The sequence below is a fragment of the Pezoporus wallicus genome, unplaced genomic scaffold, assembly GCF_028554395.1.
Source record: "Pezoporus wallicus isolate ANWC-B61680 ecotype Strahan unplaced genomic scaffold, APGP_CSIRO_Pwel_v1 contig_5935, whole genome shotgun sequence".
NCBI lineage: Eukaryota > Metazoa > Chordata > Aves > Psittaciformes > Psittacidae > Pezoporus > Pezoporus wallicus.
In genome coordinates this window covers 345,167-369,732 of record NW_026637215.1, presented here as the reverse complement: position 1 = coordinate 369,732, position 24,566 = coordinate 345,167, and the positions used below count along the sequence as shown (strand labels likewise).

Genomic DNA, 24,566 nt, shown 5'->3' with positions numbered 1-24,566 from the left:
ACAGACACCACCACCAGCAGTGTGGCCTCGGGTGTAAGAATTTCCCTTCATTTATGTTTTAATATTAAAGACAAGGAGCACCTGTAAAGTTTGTTTAAAAGTTAGGTGTTAGGTAAGATGGACACTTTACAAATGCAATTTATAACTGTCGAATTGCTACTGTTGATTAGAACAGGGAGGTGCGAAACTGCCGCAGTGGATTCAGGAACCATTTATGATTTATTACCTTTTTTTTTTAAATCAACAAACAGAAATCTGCACAGGGGGTGCAAACACCTGATGAGAGAGAGGTGCTGGTGCCAGCAAGTGCTTTGGTGGGGCTTGAAGCACATGCTCCTGTTTCATGCTCTGGGTGTGGACCGAACTTTGAGCAGAGATGCGGATGCCATCTGATGATGCTCAGCCAAGGGTTATTAATCCTGGTCACTCCTGCCGTGTCTCTGTGCTCATATCCATGTGACTGTGCATGGCCAGAAGACGAGCAGAAGCTTCTCACGATGCAGAGGACATGTGGGCAGGTGGGCCTGTGCTGTCTCTGCACTGCTGCGCTGGTGCAGAGCACTCTGGGTTTGCTACAACCACGTCTGAGCTTACTCACTCCATTACTGCAAACGCCAAAGCAGCATCTGCTGCGCACCAGGTAACTGAACTGCATTCCTGGTATTTTCTGAATGCTGGTTACTGCAGTGGAATGAGTAGTCTAAAAAGTTGGAACAGAGACACAGGAATGTTATGGCAACTGCTTCAGGTTGAGATTATTTCATACTTCACAACACCTACATGAAACAAGTAGCACTTGTGATGGGGATGTGTTAGGTAAATGCCATGAAGAGGCCTTGGGCAGTTCTGCTCACAAGCTGTGAGCACTGCAGTGAGCCTGCCTTGCCCTCAGTGCCTGTGGGAGAAGATGAAGGAGTCCAAGGAGCAGCTCCTGTGAAGCCCTTTGTTTGCCTGTGCAAGAGCAACTGGCAAGCCAAGCGGGTGGGTAGTGCTGCAGGATGCCATTTTGGGGTAGTTTATATTGCAGTCCTTCACACTGGAGTGTCAGGAAAATCCCAAACCCAAAACCTAACCATCCAAAAACCCTACAGGGTACCCAGGGGTCTCAGAGATCACTCAAAGCCTTCATGTGAGGTGACTGGTGTGATTGTTGAGTGAAGGCTCGTAAGGCAGGTGAGCCAGGTTTAACACATAGTTGAAAGCTACTGTCCAAAACTGGGACGAAACCAAGAGGATGCCGCATGTAGGTTTGTCTCACCTAAAACCATGTGTATTTTAGTACATCTCCAGAGAGCTCCTTGCTATGGGAAATCTTTAACTCTTGCCACAACATTGTCTGAACTGTGTTCTCACCCCATATTGGCACAGAACACTTCATTTCAGAACGGCTGTGTTTGAAACAGGCTTTGCATCTTTTACTGCAGTTTCTACGACTTGTTTACCTAAGTCACTCCACATGGGGAAAGAATAATCCTCTACATATGTCCTGTGGTATTACAAATAGCTGTTATTTAACTCAGGCTTCCTCTCATGCTAGCAGTCCATGTGTTCAGTATAATGCAGTGTCTTGGATCATCATTTGCTAAATCTATTTCAAAATAAAAATCTATTGCATTTCAATATGCACCTACAGCATTAGATATGCACTGTGCAGGTGTGTACTGTGTGTGCACAGTGTGCAGTGTGCTCTGCTCTGCTTCCCAGGTGGAGTGGCTCAGCTGGTTATGTAGAGGTGATCATTTAAGCAGACAACTATGCAAACCAGCAATTACAGCATCATTTCCACTCCTTTTATGGGGTTCTCTGGTTTTCCAAGCCTCAGCCTGCTCAGCCTACTGGTGGGCTCTGCAGCATCGGAGCACATAGAACAAGGCTCTTAACAATAGCATGAAACGATGGAGCACCGTGTGTGGACGCGTGGTGCTCCTTGGGGTTTTCTTTCAGAGCAAATCTAACAAACTGGTGTTTTCTCCCTTCCACGGTCTTCTCCTGCTGTAGTGGCTGAAGGATGAGTTTGGTTGTGATGTGATCAGTGATCAGTGTTGTGATCAGTGCCGCTGACTGATCTCTGGGGTAAGCCTTGTTACCCTTCCAGCCTTTAGTTTTGCTCAAATATTAATCCGAGGGTTGTTTCATTACTAAGCCTTTTCTGCTTTCACTTTTAGATCATTTAGGGGGTGAAAGTGCTGTTCAGGTACAAACTGCTCCCTTTTCATCTTCAAGGTGCAACTACAGTTTCTCTCCCTGCTCCTTCTATGGGCCTGTGGTGACCCATTTCTCTGTGTGGGCTGCAGCCAGAGCACAGCCACAGATTTCCCACCTCCACCTCAGCCGCAGGAGCAACTTGTTTCGAGGGCTATTGCCTGAACAGAGCCCAGGTGATGGGCACAAGAGGTGATGGTTTATGTGGGTCATGTTTAAGCACACATTTATGCAGCCTTTTATAATAGTGAGGCATTTACCAGCCTCTGCGTAACCAGCAACTTGATTATTTTGACCTTATGTTCACTTGTGAACAGATTTCGAGTCTATAATGGTTTTACTGCCTTCACCATACCATGTGTCTGTTCAAAACCTTGGCTCCATCCCTTTGGTGGACTTGTGAGAGATGGTCAGTCAGACGCTTGCAGTCCTTTCAGCCCCTCTCCAGAGGCTATAGCCTGGCTCTGCTCAAGTTTTCTGTTTTCATTTTATATTTTTATAACTAATTATCTCTTTCACCCCTCAAAATCTTGCTTAATTGTCAGTTATGGTGTAAGGCCCCTCCCTCTCTAGCATGGGGGGAATGTGCAGGACTTCTGCTGACTGCCTTGATACCTGTAGGTCTTACATTTAGTATGCTTATGTGGGGCTGTGCTCCTGTTGGAAGTTAAACTGCTTCTTTAAAGAGGCTGCAAGACTGGCAAGGAGGATTTCATCATTATCATGGAATCCCAGCCTGGTTTGGGTTGGAAGTGCCATTAAAGCTCATCCAGTTCCCACCCCCTGCCACGGGCAGGGACCCCTTCCACTAGAGCAGCTTGCTCCAAGCCCCTGTGTCCAACCTGGCCTTGAACACTGCCAGGGATGGGGCAGCCACAGCTTCTCTGGGCACCCTGTGCCAGCGCCTCAGCACCCTCACAGGGAAGAGCTTCTGCCTAAGAGCTCATCTCAGTCTCCCCTCTGGCAGGTTAAAGCCATTCCCCTTGGCCTGTCCCTACATCCCTTGTCCCAAGCCCCTCTCCAGCTTTCCTGCAGCCCCTTTAAGCACTGGAACTGCTCTCAGGTCTCCCCTTCAGGAGCCTTCTCTTCTCCAGGCTGACCCAGCCCAGCTCTCTCAGCCTGGCTCCAGAGCAGAGCTGCTCCAGCCCTCGCAGCATCTCTGTGGCCTCTGGCCTCACTCCAACAGCTCCATTGATTCAGTTTCCTCATGGCAGAAGCTGTGTCCATTTGCACCTACAGCCATTTGAAGGGGGACTATCAAAGTCTGATGATAGAGTGTTTAAACACCACATTCCATGACTGAACTACCTGTAGCTGAAGAACTGTGTATGAATTTGCATTTCCAGGGGTAAGTGTATTTTCCTGTGCAATCTGAATGCAGCCTGTTCGGTTGACACTGCCGCGGCTCACCTGAGGCATCGCTGGCTTTCAGTGGACATCCATGTTCTGATGTGACTGTTCAGAAGTTATCAGAGAAGTTGCTCAATGTTTTCCAAGTACCTGCTTTGAATTCAGCACTAAATAACAAGCTGAGGTCTGCTGTGCTGCCATTTTTGGTGAGGTTTCAAACGGCCTATTTCTGTGCGATGATGAATGTTAATAATTGCTGTAAGTATGCTATTAGTCAAAATGAAGCAGAAAGAGACCCAATTATTGAACTAGACTGCTGTGACTGGAATCTATAGCTGATATATTAAAGCCCAACTGTCATGCTTAATAATTAACTCAAGCCTCTGGCAATTCTGCAAAAGAAAATGAACATTAATAATGAGTTAACTGATCATTATTTCTTTTTCCCCATACCATTGGAACAGTGTCCTGCAGTATATCAATTAAACAGTACGATAATTTTACATCATATGAACTCTCTTTTCACCTGTACTTTCCTACCTCCTCCTTTCCCAACACCACTTCTATGTAATTACTGCTTTTACCAAAATCTCCAGTTGCTGCCCTTGTCTATGTAAGTGTTGAAGGAACCATTACAGGATGCAAACATTACCTAAAATGGCTCTGTTTTCACCTGAACCAAGAGGAATGATCCACATTCAGATATATGTCTCGTTAAGAGCACTTCCTGTGCCTTCAGTCTTCTCATTCTCTAGGCTGCTTTAGCAAAGGATGGTGATAGCAGAAATAAACACCCTAATGAAGTGATCCATGCATTACAACGTATGAGCGCCTCCCCAGTTAACCTCCCAGTGATTACTCCATCAGGTCTGAAGTGGCTGCTGATGGGCAGTCCCAGCAGTGAGCTCCTACAGGATAAACTGGTGGATGAGGCTCAGCTGGGCTCCTCTCTCAACAGGGGTGAGCAGCAGCCAGCCCTCTGCTGGGGAAGGCACCTCCCCATGCTGAAGGAAAACCCCAGCTTTGGTGGAGTGGCTCCATGACCATGGTCTTCCCAAAGTGTTTCAGAAACAAGCTGTCCTTTTTCAGTGATAAATGTTCTTGCAGGAGGAGGGACAGGCTGCGGTTTGACATTGCCTGCAGTCCCATGCTGGAGCCACCTCAAGGGAGTCATTTCAGTTGGACTTATCTCCCTCCTCTGATTGAGCTCTGCCAGCCTCACCTTGCCCTTGCCAAAGTCACCGCCTGGGTTCTGAACTTCCTGATCTTTGCAAGGGAGTCTGAGCAACAGCAGGACCATTGCACAAGTTGAGAGTGCTCTCTGAAGTTACTGCAAAGGTGATGATTCCCTAGTCTGGGCCCAGGCAAAGCAAGGCTGGATGCAGATGGCAGAGGAGAACTGCCCTCGGCATTATTCAGAGTTCGGCACCCACCCGAGACCTCGAGGTGAGCAAGATCCTTTTGTACATTTACCTTTTCATTGAGTTTGTTTTTCGTTTGAGGAGGAGACTGAACTCTCCAAACAGAAACCTGGACTTAATGACGCCAATCAGAGCTTATCAAACACAGGGTGATGCCCAGTGGGCTGGATGGATTGGTCTCTTTGCTCTTGCTCTTCATGATTAGAGGGCTGAATTTACAGATACAGCCGTGTTTGAGCGATGGCTGAACTCAAACCATGTTTGGTTTTTGGCATCCTACAGAAAGGTGGTGCGTGCTTGCGCAAGAGCATTCACTGTGCACTGTTTGCCTTTGCTCTTTCTTCATCCTCTGTCCCCTTCTCACCTCCAGATGGTACTGACAGCAGGCATGTGGTACTCTCAGGAGGGAAAACAGAGGCCAGGGAGGTGAAGCCACTTCTTCAGGGTCAGATGTTGAACAGCAAGATGGAGAGCTCAGCCCTGTCTGGGGGGACTCCATCATGTGGGGTTGTGGGGAGTCCCCTGAGGGGGGATGTGGTCTGACAGCAAGGGCTTAAAGCACAGCTCGGAGTCCCTGCCCCTTCCTCTCCTCTACTTGCAACTCGTTTTCTAGACTATCAATCACTCACCTCTTTGGGCTAACTCTGCCAGGCTCCTCCCACAGATCCAGGTGACAGAGCCCAGCATGGCTCAGCTAATCTGAAGGCTTTGCAGGATGGAGATGTGCTTTTTGCCTTTTTTATAAGATAATTCTACCTTGAAGTGGTTCAAGAACCAGTTCTAACATAAGTGGTTCTTGAAAGGTTTAATTAGAGGGATACGTAGACATAGACCAGATTAAAAGTACCTTTGTTACGAGTAACAAGTACCTTTGTTAGTTATTAAAGTAAATCAAAGTGCAACTATAGAATATTGCTTTTAAAAAGGAGAGGGAATAAGCAAAAACCAACCCTGAATGTGGAAAAACTCAGTTATAATCCATGACGAGAAATATTGGGAAACAGTTTCTGGTGCTTCTAGTCTCACCTCTGAGAAGCCCCAGGCCATAGTAACCATCCTCCATGAAAGCCACCACAAACCAGCTGCATCACTGCACCACTGCATCCCTCAAAGACTCCAGGGGCTGGTGCCTGGCCCTGTGCATGGACATGAGCAGAAATGAATATAAGTGAATTGTCTCCCTGTGACACTAATGATAGAAGTACAGTTCCAGATGTGTAAGATCAGTTTTTCAGGTCTGGCTGTCCATTTTAAACAGTGTATGTGTTTTATTTTTGTATTCCTGACGTGAATTTTAGTTCCCCTGGTGTTTTCTGGGACTTGCTGCTGCTGCAGTCCCTGTTGGAACTGACCATTCTGAGTAAGGTGACTGTAAGGGTGTAGAAATGGGACTTGCAAACAGAATTTTCTTATGTCAGTGGTAATTCTAAATGTTCATTGAAAAAAAAACCAAGTAACCTTATTTACACTGTGCATTAAAAATATGAGGATTTCAAAGGGGGTTAGCATATCTCATTTTTTAATACATATAAAATAAGAAGATGATGTTAGATCACGCATTGCTAGTCTATGCAAAAGTTCATATAAGGTTTGATCTACTTACATATATTATTGCTGTTGCAGCACATGTGGAAAACTGATGGTAAAGCATTTGTTTGGTTGTTGATGGGATGTGCTGAGCCAAGCCACGCTGACATGGGTTTCAGCAGGTGCTGAGCCGTGCTTGGAGGGGCAGCAGGGACACAGCTCAGCACCACCACAGGCACAAACCTGCTTTTCACACTGTTTGGATTTTATGTGTTTAGTTCATCTCATGCTCAGTGATGGTGAAGTTGCACATTGGTTGGTCCCCTACCACACAAGATCCTGAGCATCCTCTTCCGCCTCTTCCAGCTCTTCTTGAGTGGGTGGTTAGAGGGAAAAGGGGATTACTGGAGGTAGCTGTGGAGCAAAAATAAATTAGCTTTGGATCTAATTTGGCACTAGCATTTAGCTGGGACATCTCATGATGAAGAATATTCTCTGGACAAGACAATCTTATCTACTCTGGGAGAGAACACTGTCATTCTGTGTCTCCTTGGGGTGGATATTAGGGATCAGCCTATAAAGACAAGACTGCTCTGATCCTGGAAATGGCTGTTGTGCCCTTCTGGTCCCATTGCAATGCACTGGAGGGGATGGAGATCAGGATACCCACCGTGGTCTCACTCTCCCGCCTGAAGTCACTGACAGCTCAGGTAAGCAGCGGTGCCTCAGAGCCTGGCCTGCACAACACCAGTACTGAGGTGTTGCACACTGAGGAGTGAAAAGTGGAGCTTGCTTGCTCTGGGAGCCACCGCAGCACCATCCTGCGGCAGACAGTGAGTGGGATTGAATCAATGGTCTGTTAGCTTCAGTGGGTGTTCAGCTCAAGCTCAGCGGTTCAGGTTTTGCAAGGGAATTCTGCTCCAAGTAAGTTTGCCCCCAAGGCCAGCTTCTCCTTAGCACAAGAGCAACAGGAAAATGACTTTCCAGCACTCACCTTTGCACCTCCAATAAATTCAGCAATGAAATACCAGAGCAGCACCTATGAAAGAAGCTGTCCTACAACTTGAGAAAGAAAGAATGCAAGAAATCCCTGGACTTCTGAACTGGTTGGAGGGGGGGCTGCTTTTGGATGTGGAAGAGATATGAAAGGATCTTTAGAATGATCAGGAATAAGTGTTACTTGTATATAAAACTTTCGTTAAAACTGAAGTTAGCTGTATTAATATTCTTAACAGTTTGGAGCAAGTAAATGACTCATTGCATTGGAGGATATTTACTCACTAAGTTTCTTCAGATAAATCCTCCGATACCTCCGTTATCTGACACTTCTTATTTTTCTGTATTTAACAGGAACCCAAGTACAAGTCTGTACTCCAGGAACCATTGCCAAGGAGATCATTACTCATTAACCCTGGGTAAGGAAAAATGGGCTTAGCAACATCGAAGATCTCTGGGGGGAGTCACTATGTTAATTTCCTGTCAAATTCCTGTTGGTATTCTGTGTAAGCATTACTCCAAATTAATAATGCAAAATAACTAGAAAGCAGCGAAAACCCCAAGGAGAACATTGCCATTTTTAGCCAGAATGGGTTTAATTCATATTGTCTGATGCATCCGTTGCTGAGCTATTTTTGATGCGGGTACCTGAATAATTATTTCCCTGTGCACTTCATATAGAAACTATAGCTAAAGGACATTTTATCTCTAAATTAGAAATGGTGGGAGAATAATTGCTAGTAACATGTTTGATTAATTTTCACCACCATTGTTGAACATACTTCTTATGAACAAATGCCTTCATTAATAGATCATTTTCACAGAGTACAACTATATTATTTGGGACACTTCTTCCCATCAGTCACTGAATAAACGATTCTTGACTATTCCTTTTCATTCAGCCAGCTGCATTCCATTAAGAAAATGATCAAAACCATAGTTCAGGGAAGGACTCTGAATTCTTTAAAAACCCACAGGGAATATTTCCTCATATCAGTGTTCTACAGATCTAATCTTTTAACCCGGAAACACGATGCTCCGAGTGTAAGCTGTGGAAATGACCAGAACTGTCGGGACAGACAAACTCATGTTCGTGGATCCCAGCTCTGCAGAGCCCCTGGGATGTAGCCTGGGTGGTGTAGAGGGAAGGGACACTGTCATTGGCTTTGCATGGGCTCAGTGGACTACAATAAGCACTTTGCTCCGTGGGACCATGTTCAAGCGTCTTCGAGTGCAGCAGAACTTGAGCATGTCCTTTTCTGAGGGAAGATCATGGGAACTTGGGCTGTTGGACATGTGGGAGGGCCAGAGCTGTTTCTTTGCCTGTCCCAGGGCTGGATTCCATCTTCCTCTTACACTGAAATTCCTCCCTAATAACTGTAGAAATGAGTGACTATTTGGCAATAAGGGCTGAAGGCAATTCATCATCATCACTTAAATCTTGGAAGAACGTCTCATGCAGCAGTAGTTTGACAGTACCCACCAAAGCACATAGATCCATTATAATTTTTTCCCACAATTAAGTGGGTTCATGTTTGAGCTCTTGGCATAGTTTCCTATAAATTCCCCACCTAATCTCTTAAAAAGGAGCCAATATAATTTTGATTTGTAAGCAGTAATAATCCTCTTTCCATTTCAAGGGTCTACTCCCTTGTTTTTATTCCTGTGACTAATTGTTCATCCATTCCTTGCTGATAAATGCCAGTTAGTATGGTTGGTGGCAGGAATTAATGGAAATCATAAATTACTTCTCGTCTGTGGCAATACTTCACTTTGCAGTCCATCTGGTAGACAAAATTCTTCAGCGGTGCAATGTTTCAAGGGATGAGAATGTCTTTGTTCTTGGTGAAGGCATAGCACCATAACCACTTCAAAGGTATATGGGCCTTAAAACTCCAAACTGATGCAGCACACCACTGGGAAGCACATGGGACTCACAGCAGTGTACACAGGATGTAATGGTGAAGTTAGGTGAGGAAGAAACGGGCCAAATACCATTCTAAACCAAACCAAAACCACACACCTCCAGGACAGTCTAAGTTCAGTTTAATGAGGTGACTTGGTTGGAGATGACTGAAAAGAAGTAATAGCCCAGTTAAAGAACAAAACTTCTTCTATACCTATGGAGGACCCTTAGTCAGCAGGAACAGATGAGATGAATGTCTTCCCCGAGGTGTTTTTCCATATGCAAGGACTGTTTTCCTGCTGGTGGTTGCTGCAGCAGTTCCCTGGCAACCCTGGTACCTCAGCAGCCAAAATAACCTGGGTGGGGAAAAACCCCTCTTGGCCTTCTGTAAGTCTGAGCAAATGCCGCAACAACAGTAACTTCCTGTACAGTGTTTTCAAACAGATCCGTGCTGTTTCACTGGGAGGTGTTGGGTGAACCTTCTGAACCACCCTCTGTAAATCTAATTGATAGCTACACACGATCTGGCTGCTCAGCCTGGCTGGGCTCTGTGTGAATTCCCATGTGCTTCCTTGCAAAAGCAGCTCCATGCTCGTGCCAGCGCTGCTGCAGCGTGCCTTGTTCTTCAGCCCCAGGAAGCGGTCAGTTGATGGTGCGTGGTACAGCTTCTCTGTGCCTGGGGGCAAGGGTAGGTCAGCCACATGAGCTGAGCTCAGGAGCAGCACAGACCAGCACAGGACCTTGTAGCTGGGGGAGGAGGGGAAGAAAAGGGAAAGAGTTAACAATACCAGGAGGCCAAACCCACTTTAGTCCAGTAACCGCTGCCTTGGGAGCACTGACAGCACCTGGGGCTGTATGTGATGTCAGCTGCATGGACATCCAGCACTGTAGCACAAAACTGAAGGAGAGGCCTTGAAGGCATTTTATGAGCTACTCACGCAAAATAAAATACAGAACTTCTTAATTGTCAAGGTTTTTCTCTTACATCCTTCTCATCTTCTAGGTACAATATATTTAATATAAAACTTGATAAGAACAAGGAATGCTTCCCAAAGCAGGTGGCTAGTGATGAAATACTGTCCTGTGCTCTGGTCCCCTGCTTTTTGTCCCCAGAGCTTTGTTAGACTGGTACACATGTACACAATATGCTCTTACAGAGTGTTGTGCTGTGGTTTTGGCACATGTAGTAACACAGATTTTGCATTACATTTTTAACATATTCTCTATGTAATTACACTCTATACAGTATTTTGTTATTTCCACTTTGGATTGCTTTGATCATTCAATGAACAAACATACTGAGGAAATTCTATTTACAATGGTCTTAAATTCAGACAGCTTTTGCTCTTTCTAATGGATCTTAATAAAGATTTAATAACTTAAACTTTAGGGACTGTAGTGATAGGACAAGGGGTAATGGGTTCAAACAAACAGGAGAAGTTTAGATTGGATATAAGGAAGAAATTCTTTACTGTGAGGGTGGTGAGGCACTGGAATGGGCTGCCCAGGGAGGTTGTGAATGCTCCATGCCTGGCAGTGTTCAAGGCCAGGTTGGACAGAGCCTTGGTTGACATGGTTTAATGTGAGGTGTCCCTGCCCATGGCAGGGGGGCTGGAACTGGATGATCTTAAGGTCCTTTCCAACCCTAACTATTCTGTGATTCTATAATAGTACATATGAGACATGAATTCTATCACTACGCCAATGTTAGCAGTCAGTGACAAAATCAATAGATATTTTACAAAGAGGTTTTTTTGAGTTTCAGTAATGTCAAATGACAGCTCATAAACAGGCAGCATTTCTAGTTACGTGTTTATTCTGGGTCACTGCTTTGTAAAGACCTCTATTTGAATGTTCAGACAGTGAAAGGAGCAGCCAGCTATCCAGAAGGAGCTGATGGTTATTGCAGATGATCTGCTTATATTGGGGAGGACACATTTACTGGGTGCCTTATGAGGGGCTTGGAATACACAATTAGTTATTACATTTGTTTTTTGTTTTTTTCCCTCAGGTTTTATAAGTTAAAATAGGAATGTTTCTCCCAAATTTACCAAATCAGAATCAGAACTTAAACTCCAGTTGCTGGGAGAAGGGAAGTTCTACTCAATCAGCTCTGAAGGTGGTGTCTCCTCAGCAAAGAACCCTGTGATCCAGGGATAACTTGTGGATGAGGGACAAAAAGCCACTCACCCAGCCATCCATACTGATTAAGTGAAATTACTTTGAGAAGTGGAAGAAATTAAGAAATAGAAAAAAATTATATAAAACAAGGCCCTTGAGCTGTATGGAGTACCCTGAAACTGTCATAGCCTCATTTCTTAAGGCCTGGGGAGGCTTAGGAGGCACAGCTTCTGCTGTATCCAAAACATTCTGCATGCTGTGATTTCAATCTTGTGAAAGAGGGTGGGGGAAAACGGAATCACCTGTGAGATTTTGGGGGTTAGACTGAGAACTGCTTAGGTAATGATAACATGAAATGGACCTCTGAGTGTTGCTCTTGTCTCCCTCCTCTCCTGCAAGCATATGGCTTGTCTTGTGGACTTGGTGTAACCTTCACTCCAGAGAAGTGGGGAGGGGGAATTTCACACAGGGGCTATTGGGCTGCTGCAGCCCTCAGTTATTTAGGGGTAATGTCTAAAAGAGGACCCTGCTGACATGTTGATCTGGTGATAACTCTCAAATGAGTTTCACAGGCAACAAGGAAATGGTTGAGCCTCTTTCCACTCTCACTAAAGACAAAGCAGATATTTAATGGATGACTAAAAAGGAACATGTATTTTAAATTTGTAAATACCAGTGTTAAGTGAAAAGGCAAATTAGCATGAAATGAAGGAAAGGGGAAAGGTGCAGCCTTATATCAGAATCATACTAACAGCCTGACACTTCGAGCTGCGATGAAAACTGATCAGAAGTCAGCGCTGCCACTGCTGGGAGGCTGCAGAGCTCTTGAGTCCAGGATGGAGCAATCAGCAGAATGTTTTGTACTTTGTGTTGCAGGAAATACCAGAGACACCCGAAGCATTCAATTTTTAATGCTGTGGAGGAAGATGTGGGCACCAGGACAGAGCTCCCACTGGAAGAGTGTTTCTGTGCTTCTGAAACAGTCTCCGTGTTCCTTGGCTGTGGGTTTCCTGTCTATCTTGTCCTGTGTGGTGGAAAACAAGGCTTGGAAGCATGAGGAGTGTGAAGCAGCTAATGCAGAAGGGTGCAGCAGCTTTATGTCAGGACCAGCCTATGAAACACAGAGCTGAGTGACCTGGAAAGCCCTAGATGTGGCTAACTGAAGCCAGCATCCAAAACCCTGTCCCCACAGTGATTGCTATGCTGTCCTCACAGAAACAGTCTCTTGCTGTGAGTGAAAGAGGAGCTTGCCTGCTTTTCTCACCATGCTTGGTTACAGCTGGGCTTGCAGCTCTCTCTTTGAAGCACGGTGTTGGTTTTGACTGACCACTAAGCATCACTTAAACGATATCTTTAAAATTACAGTTATCTCAGATTTCAAGTGGCTGATACGCTGGATTAGTTGTTGTTACGTGCCAACATTTGATAGCTTGTATGGGAATTTGGAAGAGAAACTAGGGATATACTCTCAGCCCCATTGTAGTGTTGGAGTAAATGGGCTCTTGATAATTTTTTCCAAGTGAATAAAAGTGGGAGGAGAAGGCGCTTGCCAAGAGGAATAGTTAGCAATTAATGAAAAATAGCCTTGCTCTTTGTAGGCTTCACAGATGCGAGGATGGGACAAACATGTTTCTGGTCCTGATTCAGCAGGTTCATGAGGGTCACACAATTCACAGCACAAAGCACTGGCCTGACCTGCAGCGAGCAGTCCACTGGAGAGCCATGGAGCTGCAGGGAAGGCTTTGATCTCTGCGGGCGCCTGCCAGTTGGCCACTGCTGTGTCAGAAATGCCTGTGCTGCTGGTGAGGAATGGGAATGTGATAAGAACTTCAGAGCATGCCGTATGCAAAGCCTCAGCTTTCTCCTGCCTCCAGAAGCCTAAGCAGCTCCAGAACCAGCTGCATGGTAAAAATGTGGCTGCCTCACTCCCCCAGGCAGCAGATGCCTCCATATAGCATACGAAGAAACAAGTGAAACCAAGCCTAAAGACCCTCAGTCGAGTTGTATTAAATCTTTTGTAGCCACAAAACATTTCCGCTAGCTGCAGGAACAAAGTAAGGAAACACATGTAATTTATACGGCTGTGCTAGTGCCAGAGGCTGCTTCAGCTGCCTGTGGTGACAGTGGTGGCCGTGTCCTTTAGTATTGCCCAGGATGGAGGCCAGCTTTCAAGGACAGCCACCATGTACTCAACCTGCAGCAAGAACAATGTGGGAAGAGGAGAGTGCCCAGCTGGAATTTTGCAGAGAGGCACAGGGACAAACACCTTGTGTGCTCAAAGCACGTTTAAAATGCTTGTGCTGTTCAGTCAGTCATGCAGGATTTCCCTAAGGAGCTGAGCAGTAGGTGCAAAATGAAGTCCAAGAGGCTGCAGGTCTAATGAGGTCCTACCACCCTGCACAGGGCTGGAGCCTGAATGCAAGAAAAGAGATCAAAAGGGACTGGCTCCCCACTCTGGGTGCTGGCAGACGGCTCACAGGCCAGTGAGCCGGTATGGATAAGCTTCATTTGTACTTCTGCTGAAGGCAGCAAAGAGAATAAGGTAAGGGGCAAAAAAAGATTGTCTGGAGGTAATGAGAAACTGAACTTCATGGGGGACCGAAAGGATCCCAGAGCAGCACTTCTTGTTGAGCACAGAAATGTCAGGGTGAGGACCACAGCCAGTGTTACAGTGCTGGGATGGGGCTGCAGGAGGCAGCTCTGGGAATGATATAGTTGAACGAGGTGCCATCAGCTTGTTCTTTGCCTTACCAAAAAATATCTCTGGTTTGGTCCAAGCAGCGGCCAGATTTCCAAGGTCTTGCAGAGAGCTGGTTACTTGAAAATGGGACCAGATGGTCCTGGGCTTAAATTGTGAGTATTCTGGTCAAATACAACTGTTAAAAACCACCTTATATGGAGGAATGAAAAATGTTGTATTTTTGTTTTATTAGGAGTTTTTCATCTGTTCTCCAAACTGCCTTCAATTCTAAACTGGCTTTTTGACTCTTTATGGCTGGTTAGGTCAAATGACAAGAAGGCCACTGCTGCCTCCTGGGAAACCCACTGCTATGTACAGTAATGCAGGAAATATTCTTACAGTAATGGGGCTGGGTGGAGGATTGTGCCCTGGAATCTCCCTCCCAGCAGGAGCTGCTGTGAGGGTGCTGAGGCGCTGGCACAGGGTGCCCAGAGAAGCTGTGGCTGCCCCATCCCTGGCAGTGTTCAAGGCCAGGTTGGACACAGGGGCTTGGAGCAAGCTGCTCTAGTGGAAGGGGTCCCTGCCCATGGCAGGGGTTGGAACTGGATGAGCTTTAAGGGCCCTTCAACACAAACCAGGCTGGGATTCCATGATTCTAAGTGAAAAGTAAAGGGCTCTGTGTGTGTGTGTAATATACAAATACCGCATCACATCTTCCCTGTGCAAAGGTCTCTGGACTGTGAAGCCAACAGGGACTTGGTACAAGCAAAGATTATTCTTTTCTGCATAACAGCAGTATTAACCATGAAGAAACCCCCCAGCATTTTTGAAATCCAGTTCCAAGTTTACACTGTGCTGAAATATCTTTCCATTGCACAATAGCACAGGGAGCTGCTCTGGGAGAAAGATGGAGCAATTTTTCATTTAGAGCTCCAGAAGCAGAATAAACCACATATATTTTTCACACCACATGAGGATTTATGGGAAATATTGACATGGTTGCTTCTTTCTGTTAAGGTTACAACAGCAGCTTCGGTATTTTCTTGGCACATGTCTTTAAAATACAACTGTTTACTGGTTTGTCATCTTTGCCTTATAACAAGGAAAGGAGAATTCTGTTCTGCACATCAGGGTTCCCTTCAAGTAATCTCATCTCCATGAGTGTAATGAGCTGTGGTTTTCACATGTGTATACTCAAACTGCAGCTACCAGTCTGTTCCTCACTTTACAGTAGCAGTGCCATCAACTGATAGACTGATTTAACATTTTTATGTGGTTTATAGTAATCTTCTTTCCATACTAGGTACAGGAAACTGAGCATACTTTCCTGTATAATTTGTAGGGCATTATACAAAGCAACTCATTGCTCTGGACATTAAATTCAGTTTGCAAAACAATGTTCCTACTGCAACCAGGGCTTCCAAGCAAAATATTTGCCTATTTACTGCCCTGATAGCCTTGGCAGTTGGACTAGATGGGAGCAGAGCCATAGCATTTACCTTTGCTAAATAGTAAGGGTTTGCTAGAGGATTATATGTCTCAAATGCCTTACAATCAGGTGGAGACAGCCTGGAGAATCAAGAAGACAAGGCTGAGGCTCAGGGTGATACATGGCTGAGACTTACTATGGGAACTTGGGTAGAAATAGAGGAAGCTAAACCCAAAATTTCAGATCAGCCAGTTGACAGACAGAATCCCTGGGGAGTGTGCAAAGGCTGGGAAGTGAGTCTGGACTACAGCAGGGAAATAAGAGATCGAATCAAACCTCTGATTTTGCTCTGTTAAAGCTTTTCCCTTTTATCCAGTCAGTTTTAAGTAATTGTGGAGAATCTAACAGTAACATTAACAAGCTAATTAGCACCTGGATTTTACTGGAAATAGGTTTTGGGTTTCATTGCTGACAAAAAGTGTACTAAATATATTTGGGTTTATTTAAAGCACTGCCTAGTTTTTGAAGGTGCAAGTTCAATAAAGGTACAAGCTCAGTCAGTGCTGGTTCCCTGTCCTTGCCCTGCCCTCTCCTCCCTCCCAACTGCTGAGCGCAAACAGCTTCAGGAGACAGAGCTCTGCATGGTTTTCATTAGGCAGAAGGGTTAAGCGAGTTTTTCCTACAGCTCTTTATTGCTAGGGTATGACAAGGAAGGAATCCAGCTTGCCTGTCAGATCCCAGATTCGGTTTTGTAGTCTTAGCAATAAATTAAAAAGCAAAGGAAAAATCCCCCCTGTGAACTGTGCACATATTATCGTTTCCCATGGATTTCCAGCTTGCTGTGAAACCCCACCAGGCCCGCTTCCCGATGTCAAACTGCAGAGTGGAATTGCACTGGAAGAAAGGGGTCACTAACAGGAGGTTGGAGCTGAACCAAAGAGCAGTACAAAGGGCCTCGGTGGTGTGGGCTGCGTGCAGCCGCATCCTGATGTCTGCCACCTCCAGGGCACAGTCAGGTAGGCTCACTTGAAGGGGTGCATGAAAAACCTCTCAGGAACTTGCTAATACTTTGGAAAGGCCCAAATCTACCCATTCTTTAGGAAATATGCCTCCAAGTTCATAGAGACACTGCGGGTGTCCTCACCACAGAATTGAGCAATTATCAGTAATGGAAAGAAACTTCAGGCTTTAGGGGAGCTAAATGTATTGTAATGCAACATATACTGTAAGACAGCCACATTAACATCCTGGCGATGGACCAGCTGACAAACACCAGTGGGTGAGGCAGACTAATGAGTGTTATCTTAAAAATATCAACAAGCAGAAGCAATACAAACCATGCGATTCATTAAGTAACCACCTATGATCCTTTGAGTTCCAAAAGCTCAGAAAATGCTGATTAGGAGGAGGCTTTTAGCTAATAGGAATCCTGTGGTTTGACAAAGCAGAGGAAAGCAGGACTGTAAATTCTCAGGCATTGCAGTAAGAGCTGCATGGCACAGCATGCTGGCTCCTGGAGATACTGCTGCAGAACTATGTGGATATGCCTGTGTAGAGCTTTCTGTCTGACTGCATTGGGAAAGCCTCTTTGCAAATTCTAAACGAATGCAGATAACTCATGGAAGTGAGTTTCAGAAGCTGTACAGCCTCCAGAGAGAGAGTGCATGTGTTGCAGATGCCCCTTCACAATCTCCTGCCCTGTGTTGTCGGTGAGCCTGGCAGGGACCGGAGCAGCCTCCACTGCTGCAGCTCCTAAACCCACAGCCACTGCTTCTTCTGCTGCTGACTAGTCCCCTCCAATGTTTGTGGGTAGCTGGTGAAATTAGGTATCTGGAAAAACTTGATAATACGAAAGTATACTGGAACATTTCTTGGATCAGACTGCTGCATTACTCATGCATCATTAATTCTCAAAATATTAAGGGAACATTTCTTAATATTAGGCCATATTCTGTTAAAGAGACACAAAACAACTCGCTGGGTTTAAACCATAACACAGAAGGCACCATCAGCCAAGCAGATCCAGTGCATAAAGGCAGGTAGGAAAGGTTTGCTGGGCTCAGCCGGAGAGCTTTGGATTTTCTGTTATGCATTGTGGTGGGTAAAGTTTTATTAGACCAGACCTGCAAAACCTCATTGTTAATGCTCATGCAGCTCACCTCCTATGTAGGATTTTCTGTTGTCACAGCAGACCAATTTAAGGCTTTATTCAGCATTCCTCGTACAGCTAAAAACACTACTAACATTGCCTGCAAGCCTGAGGCTGAAGAGGATGCAGCCTCACTACTAGTGGTATCAGGACTGCAGCTACATTCATGAGCTCTGTTTTTTGTTTCTGCCATTCCAGCAAAGTATCTCCTCTTTTCCAGGCTTAGAGCTGCCCTGGCATTTCCACTGCATTCATCACTGCTGTGCTGGGAGCACAGACAGGATCTCGGGCGAGTCCTTGTTTCCCTCTTCTCGACATTGGTACATAATGATGTTACCTACAGTCTTATTGCTTGTGCCCCAGCTCCTGTGAAACTGATAGTTGTGCATAGCACTTCGTAATTGGAAAAAGTCAGGAGCGTGTCGGCAACCAACTGCTTTATTAAGTTATTCTTCTGGGCAGATGATACTATGCCCTGCATCTTAAGGTCGTCTATTAAGATGGAGTGTGGAATTGGTAGATGGCAGAGGAACAGCTCCCAGGCAGTGGCTGGTCTGAGCTCACATGGGTTCCCATGCCTCATGCCTCTTCACATAGTCCCAGAAGGTCTGTGCTTGCAGTGGAGGAGGTAGCATGCAGTGTTTGACAGTTCCATCGGTTGGCACTATTTATTCAGTCCAAGCTGTGGGAATAGCTGACCGGATGCTGCTTCTGCCTGTTTATCACTTTGCAAACCTTCCATGTTGCTCTTGAGCTCTTAATCTCCCTGGGGTGACCTGGCTGTCAGGGTGACAATTTCGGGTGACAAGCTGGCTTATTGCAGCTAACTCATTCTCTAAGATCTCTGTGTAGCACTAGTGTAATACTTCATTGTTTTCTCCACTAATGACCCCTTATTAGATGCTTTGTAGCTAGATATCTGTCAAATTTCAGCCTAAGATGGACATGGAAGGCTACAGAAATGGCCAGGGCCATGTATCCAATTAGCGGAAATCGGATAATTATCCACCCAGGATGCTGGGGGGAAGTCTGCAGTGCGTGTGTCCTGCCAGGAGCTGCCTCTCCTCCTGCTCTGCCCCTCTGAGGAGTGAAGCACCTCTGCCTTTGGGATCCCCTGAGGATGTAACCACTGATTTCTGCAAACTCACACATCCCTGTGAGGAAATGATCAGAATTCTACATTGTCTTCTGGAGCTAAACTTAAACTGCCCTTGAGCATCCCCTCAGGTTCCACAGGATAGCTTAGCTGGGGTCAGGTGTTAACTCCCTACGCCCACTGCAACCCCCCAAGTGCTGATGAGGACTCTGGTTTGGAAGACACAGGAGCAGGAGGGAGCAAGGAATCAGAATCATAGAATAGTTCGGGTTGGAAAGGACCATAAGATCATCCAGTTCCAACCCCCCTGCCATGGGCAGGGACACCTTACACTAAACCATATCACCCAAGGCCTCGTCCAGCCTGGTCTTGAACACTGCCAGGGATGGAGCATTCACAACCTCCCTGGGCAACCCATTCCAGTGCCTCACCACCCTCACAGGAAAGAATTTCCTTCTTATATCCAATATAACTTCCCCTGTTTAACTTTTAACCCGTTACCCCTTGTCCTATCACTACAGTCTCTAATGAAGAGTCCCTCCCCAGCATCCCTACAGGCCCCCTTCAGATACTGGAAGGCTGCTATGAGGTCTCCACACAGCTTCTCTTCTCCAGGCTGAACAGCCCCAACTTCCTCAGCCTATCTTCATATGGGAGGTGTAGGACAGATTGGATAAAGTATGTAAACCCTGGGCCCTGGGGACATTCCTTCTGCAGCAGAGTGAATTGTGCTGTAAAAATGTACTGGCTTCACTTGCTCTTGCATACAGAAGACTTTACTCTGGAGAGTGCTATTTTTTTTACTTCTTTTTTCTATTTTAGTGAGATTATTGTAGGTGTTCCTGCTGGCTATAAGCAGACATTTGAAAGGAAACAATATATCTGCATTTGGAAGCTTGTCCTGGAACTGATTCCTTGAAACAAAAATAATTTTCTATTAAATCTCTCTCATGTGTTATTTCTGTATCATGCAAAGTAGTTCTTTACAAAAAATTAAGCTCTTGTGTATAATGTTAAAGGTAGACTTTAAATAAGAAGATATTTTTGGCAGTCTACAAGATGGAATTTAATCAGGTGAGCTCTGGGGAGTTACTTTTCTGGGAAGCACAGTGAGGGTACAGGAGCCAAACTGTGCCTTTGCTAGAAAGTCCCAGTGGCAGGGGCTTAGGGGAGCTTTGAAACAAGCTCTGCATCACTACAGCCTGCTTCACATTTAAACCCTGTCAGCATAGATGGAACAACAGAAAGTGAGAGACTTCTGTGTGAAGCCTGAAGAGGGGGAAGGCTGCTCAGCACCACTCGGGAAGCTGGGAAACTCAACTGCTCTATTTTTCACCAATTTTCTTGTCTCCGGCATGTCAGGTGGGTGTTAATGCTTTCAAGTTGTTACCACCACAGGGACTCACTATAAAGTCTAAGCACGACATCAACAGCAGCCAGGCACCAAGCAGCTGCAAGGGATAGCGGGCACCAAGCAGGGTGGGATTGCTGCTGGAAGTGAGCCTGTGGGCCTGCATCAGTCAGTCATCACCCACGATGGAAGAAAAGCCAACAGAGAAATACAAATAGCAGTGGAAGCAGTAATGTAAACATCTTACAAGTAAGGTCAAAACTGCTGTATTGTATTTATCAGCTGGATTAGAGTGAAAAATGAGATGTGCTCGGAGTGTTTTTGCAGATATCTAGCAGGTCGGTGCTGTGAGCTGCTGGGCTCAATGCAGCACTAATGCTTGGTAAGTGGTGAATTACCCACGTATTGCCTAGACATGTGAGCTCAGCTTGGAGTGTTAAATGGCTGTTGAAGTACTTCCTTAGCAAAGACAGCTACTCCATTTTTCTCAGTAGCTTTTCCAACCAGCACTCCTTCCTTTCACACCTCCTCTCTGAGGGGCACAGATGCTGTTGAACAGATCTAAGCACAGAGTTTTTTCTGTGTCCCAGGAGCTGGCTTAGTCTTTTATTAATTTTATATATCTATGTCTGTACCTCCTTTCCTTCAGGGTAAAGGTCAAATATCTGCTATTCTAACACTACCCAAGTTAAAGTCATGCTTTTGTTGAACTCAACCAGGGGAGCAGGTAACCTGCAGGGATTTCTAAGGAAAACTCATGGAGCTGAATGCAAAGCTAGAGGTGGCCATTGGACCTACATCATAACTGCCCTGTCTCTGCACTGGAGGTTGCCCTGGGCTTTGGGGAGGCATCTGTGCCACCCCAGTGTCATCTGGGACAGTCACCAGCACACATGCCTCTGTTAAACCAGTGCCTCTGGAGGGTGCTTCTCTCCAGCATTTTGCCTGGTTGCTCAAGCAGGACAGTTGCAGGAAAAATATTTGTTCCTGGTTTCCATGTGGCAGCAGGAGACCCAAGACAGCCTACTTGGAACATGAATGCCTGGAGGCTTATAAGTCCTGAGTCAGCTTCAAGAAACCATTCCTTGATGGCCTTCCAGATCCAAAGCCTCTGCTTAGCAAGGTACCTCATCTTACCTAAAAAGAGGAAGTCCAAGATGATCATCACCTGGTTTCCCTGGGTATCTAGCCAGGATCAACAAGTTACCAATCAGGTTAGTTATGATAAGGGCAATATTGAATATCAACATAGTTCACCTAAACCCCCACTGCAGCTAAAATCTGCCAGCAAGGATGAAGAATAAATAAGCACATCATTAAGCTAATGAGACCCATATGCTTGTGTAGGCAAATAAAAGTGAGCTAAATCTATTGAAGAGCCAAAAAGCAGATGAATGAACCATGACTGACATCCTGGAATCATGTTTAAAATGCAAATATTGATATTTCTCACACTTCTTTTCCCTTATGTAAATCACATCTAAATAAGGCATCTGGTAGAAGAGAATGTATTTCTGCCTTTGAGCTCTTTCTCAAATGAATGAAGTAAACCCAACTTGAGAGAATACCTACAGACTGCTACAATTACTGGAGACTGCAGACAGCTGGGGAGTCACAAACAAGACTTGTCATCGTGGTGGAAGCTGAGCCTGAAAGTAATTTGTATCCCAATCTGCACAAATTAATCTGAGATCTTGTCTCCCAAAAAAGCGAGCCACACCATTTCCAACCGGGATGAAACTGCAACTGTTGGGTTTGTGGAATCCAGAAACAGCTGCAGTCAGAAAGAACTTTAACATCAGAGAAATTATCCTCTTTCTTCCGTTTTGTTTCCATGTTACTTATACAGAAGAAGAAAAAGAAGGAAAGATAATAAAACCTACCAGCTTTTATGAGCTTGATATTACTTTTTCAGGAAATGTGTATCTCAGGGAAGAATTTTCTTTCCTTTGCTAAAGGTTTGGGCTACTTGTTGCTATGCACTTGCTCTTCTAGGAGCTGCTGTCCAAGACATTTATTGCTTTGCAGGTCTGACAGATCAGCCCATCTTTCCTGACCAGTCACGTCATTTAATTGGGCAAATTATCTCTTATATCTAGTGCTGGCAGAAGGCTATGAGCTTCAGGTTACCCTCCAGGGAAAGCATGCCAAAATTTCTCTCTTTCCCTTTGCTAAGTGCCACTTTGAATCGATGGAGATCCTGACTCAATTAGCGTGGGATGGACCAGCCCTCCTGCCTGCTAAGATGCGAGGACAGGGCTTGCTTTTGCCCTGAGTGTGGTTATTACAGCATGTGCCCCTGGGTGCTGGTGTTTGTGACTGAGAGCAAAGTGACTGTGAATTTAGAGCCAATTCAAAAGGAGGTCAGGGAGGAAACTCTATGTGGTGGGGGCTGCTTACACTGAGGAAGAGGATTCTTGGTCAATGTTACACTCACATGCTTGCGTAATGCATCTTCCCCAGTGACACCCAGGGATTGCACTGGGAGCTAGAATGAGCCTAGCATCAGATAGTCTTCTTGTGATACACTGTATGTAGCATAGCGTACATGTAATACACTGGCTCATACAGGCAAGTGTGTGATACTAAATGTTTGACTCAATGGCAGTCAGATGTATTTTCTTAGCTACTTCCCTCTTCATATATGTATTTTTGCCTTTTGCTGATATTCTTATTTTTCTGGCTGCCATTTCAGGGAGCAGAAAGAAGAAATATACCATTTTCCTTGGCTTCCTTTTGGACTATCTTCCTGAAAGCAAAAAACCTGTGAATATTCATCACTTTTAGTTTAATTCATAGTGCATTCTCAGATGGAAGGCTCAAGTAATTAGCAGGTACTGACATACTGTCAAAAATGAACACTTTGCCAGTCATAGAATCACAGAATCCCAGACTCGTTTGTGTTGGAAGGGCCCTTAAAGCTCACCCAGTTTCAACCCCCTGCCACGGGCAGGGACACCTTCCACTAGAGCAGCTTGCTCCAAGCCCCTGTGTCCAGCCTGGCCTTGAACGCTGCCAGGGATGGGGCAGCCACAGTTTCTCTGGGCACCCTCACAGGGAAGAGCTTCTGCCTAAGAGCTCATCTAAATGAAATGAACACTTTTCCAAGCTGTGTGTACCCAAGTGAAGCACAGCAGCAAAAGACGTAAATGTTTGGAAAAGACATTTACAGGTTTTAAACAAGCACAGATTTTCACCAAATAGTTTCAGACTGCTAGCTCTAAGTTTACAGTCTTTCTCTCTGCACCTTGAAGTGGGAAGGTAGAGCTTAAAAACTATGAAATAATGAGAACTAAGCCCAGAATGGAGAAAGTGAGTGTATATGTGCCAATTTACACCAGCTAAGGATTTGGCTCTCAGCTCCTATAAATTATCTGATTACATAAGTTGTTATTGTTGTGGGCTTGGTTTTGTTTTGTTTCTATCCCCAGGTCCGCTGTTCTGGGATTTGACAGCATTGCAACATCTCCAACTAGAAGCCTGTCAAAGAGCCTCCTGACAAAAGCTTTGTTGTGGTCCATGTTACATCTACAACGTCACTGAAATATAACCTAGCTGTTGTGACTAGAGAGGTGCACTGAGTGTAACTGAAGTGTTTATTATCTGACACTTGTCCACCTGAATCATGGCAGGGTCGTGAGCTGGCATCAGCTTGTAATAGTAACCAACTATTTACAAGCCACTAATGACAATTTCCTTCCCTCATATCAGATTGTAAATGCATTAGCAGATCACAACTGTACCTCATATCTTGCTTAGCAGATGAAAGGAAATAATTCTCCTCTGGATTAACTGAATTTAAATGGGAGTGCCATTCCTGATTCACCAGGACTGAAGCAAAGGCTTCTTTTGTGATTCAGGATTGAGGAGAATAGCTGTATTTTCCTGTTTCTTCTCAGTAACTATAAGGGTTTGGGAGATCATGTTAACGACTCTCATGAGTGCACCATATGTTTTAGTCTGTTTTAATTACTGCAGCCTTTACAGTCTCAGCTAAATGTCATACTTAGTGCTTTGTTTTACAATTAAATCTCTCCTTTGGGGAGATCTTGGAGTCTTTTTCTCTCCTCATCTGGGAAGGGTGAAGGAGAACTGCGAATTTACATTACTATGGCCAAACACAGCTTTGTTTGGAAAACAAACTTGATTATTATTATTATTATATCAAGATGGTTTTTATTAGATGCTTTGTTGAGGCCACAGACCAACAAAGTAGGAGATAAAAGACATTCTCTCTCTCTTTTCAGCAGTGCCTTGCATAGGCTGAAGCATCGCTTTAGCATTTGAAGGTAAAGGTCCACACAAAATGAAAGACAACACGAGCTCAGGCTTCCACAG

At 45.1% G+C, this 24,566-nt stretch overlaps 1 long non-coding RNA gene across 4 annotated transcripts; it reads left to right on the top strand.

Moving 5' to 3' along the window:
* Positions 1 to 4,497: 4,497 nt before the first annotated feature.
* On the top strand, positions 4,498 to 24,535 carry LOC130596508 (uncharacterized). 4 transcript variants are annotated; one of them, XR_008971538.1, is made up of 7 exons: positions 5,495 to 5,643; positions 7,851 to 7,915; positions 12,400 to 14,065; positions 18,002 to 18,101; positions 22,924 to 23,062; positions 23,660 to 23,811; positions 24,476 to 24,535. It is a non-coding gene; the product is annotated as an uncharacterized LOC130596508 (long non-coding RNA). The 4 variants fall into 4 exon arrangements; XR_008971540.1 differs by having other exon boundaries at positions 24,479 to 24,531; XR_008971541.1 differs by lacking the exons at positions 5,495 to 5,643; positions 24,476 to 24,535 and adding an exon at positions 4,498 to 4,998 and having other exon boundaries at positions 23,660 to 24,469.
* The last annotated feature ends 31 nt before the right edge of the window (positions 24,536 to 24,566 follow it).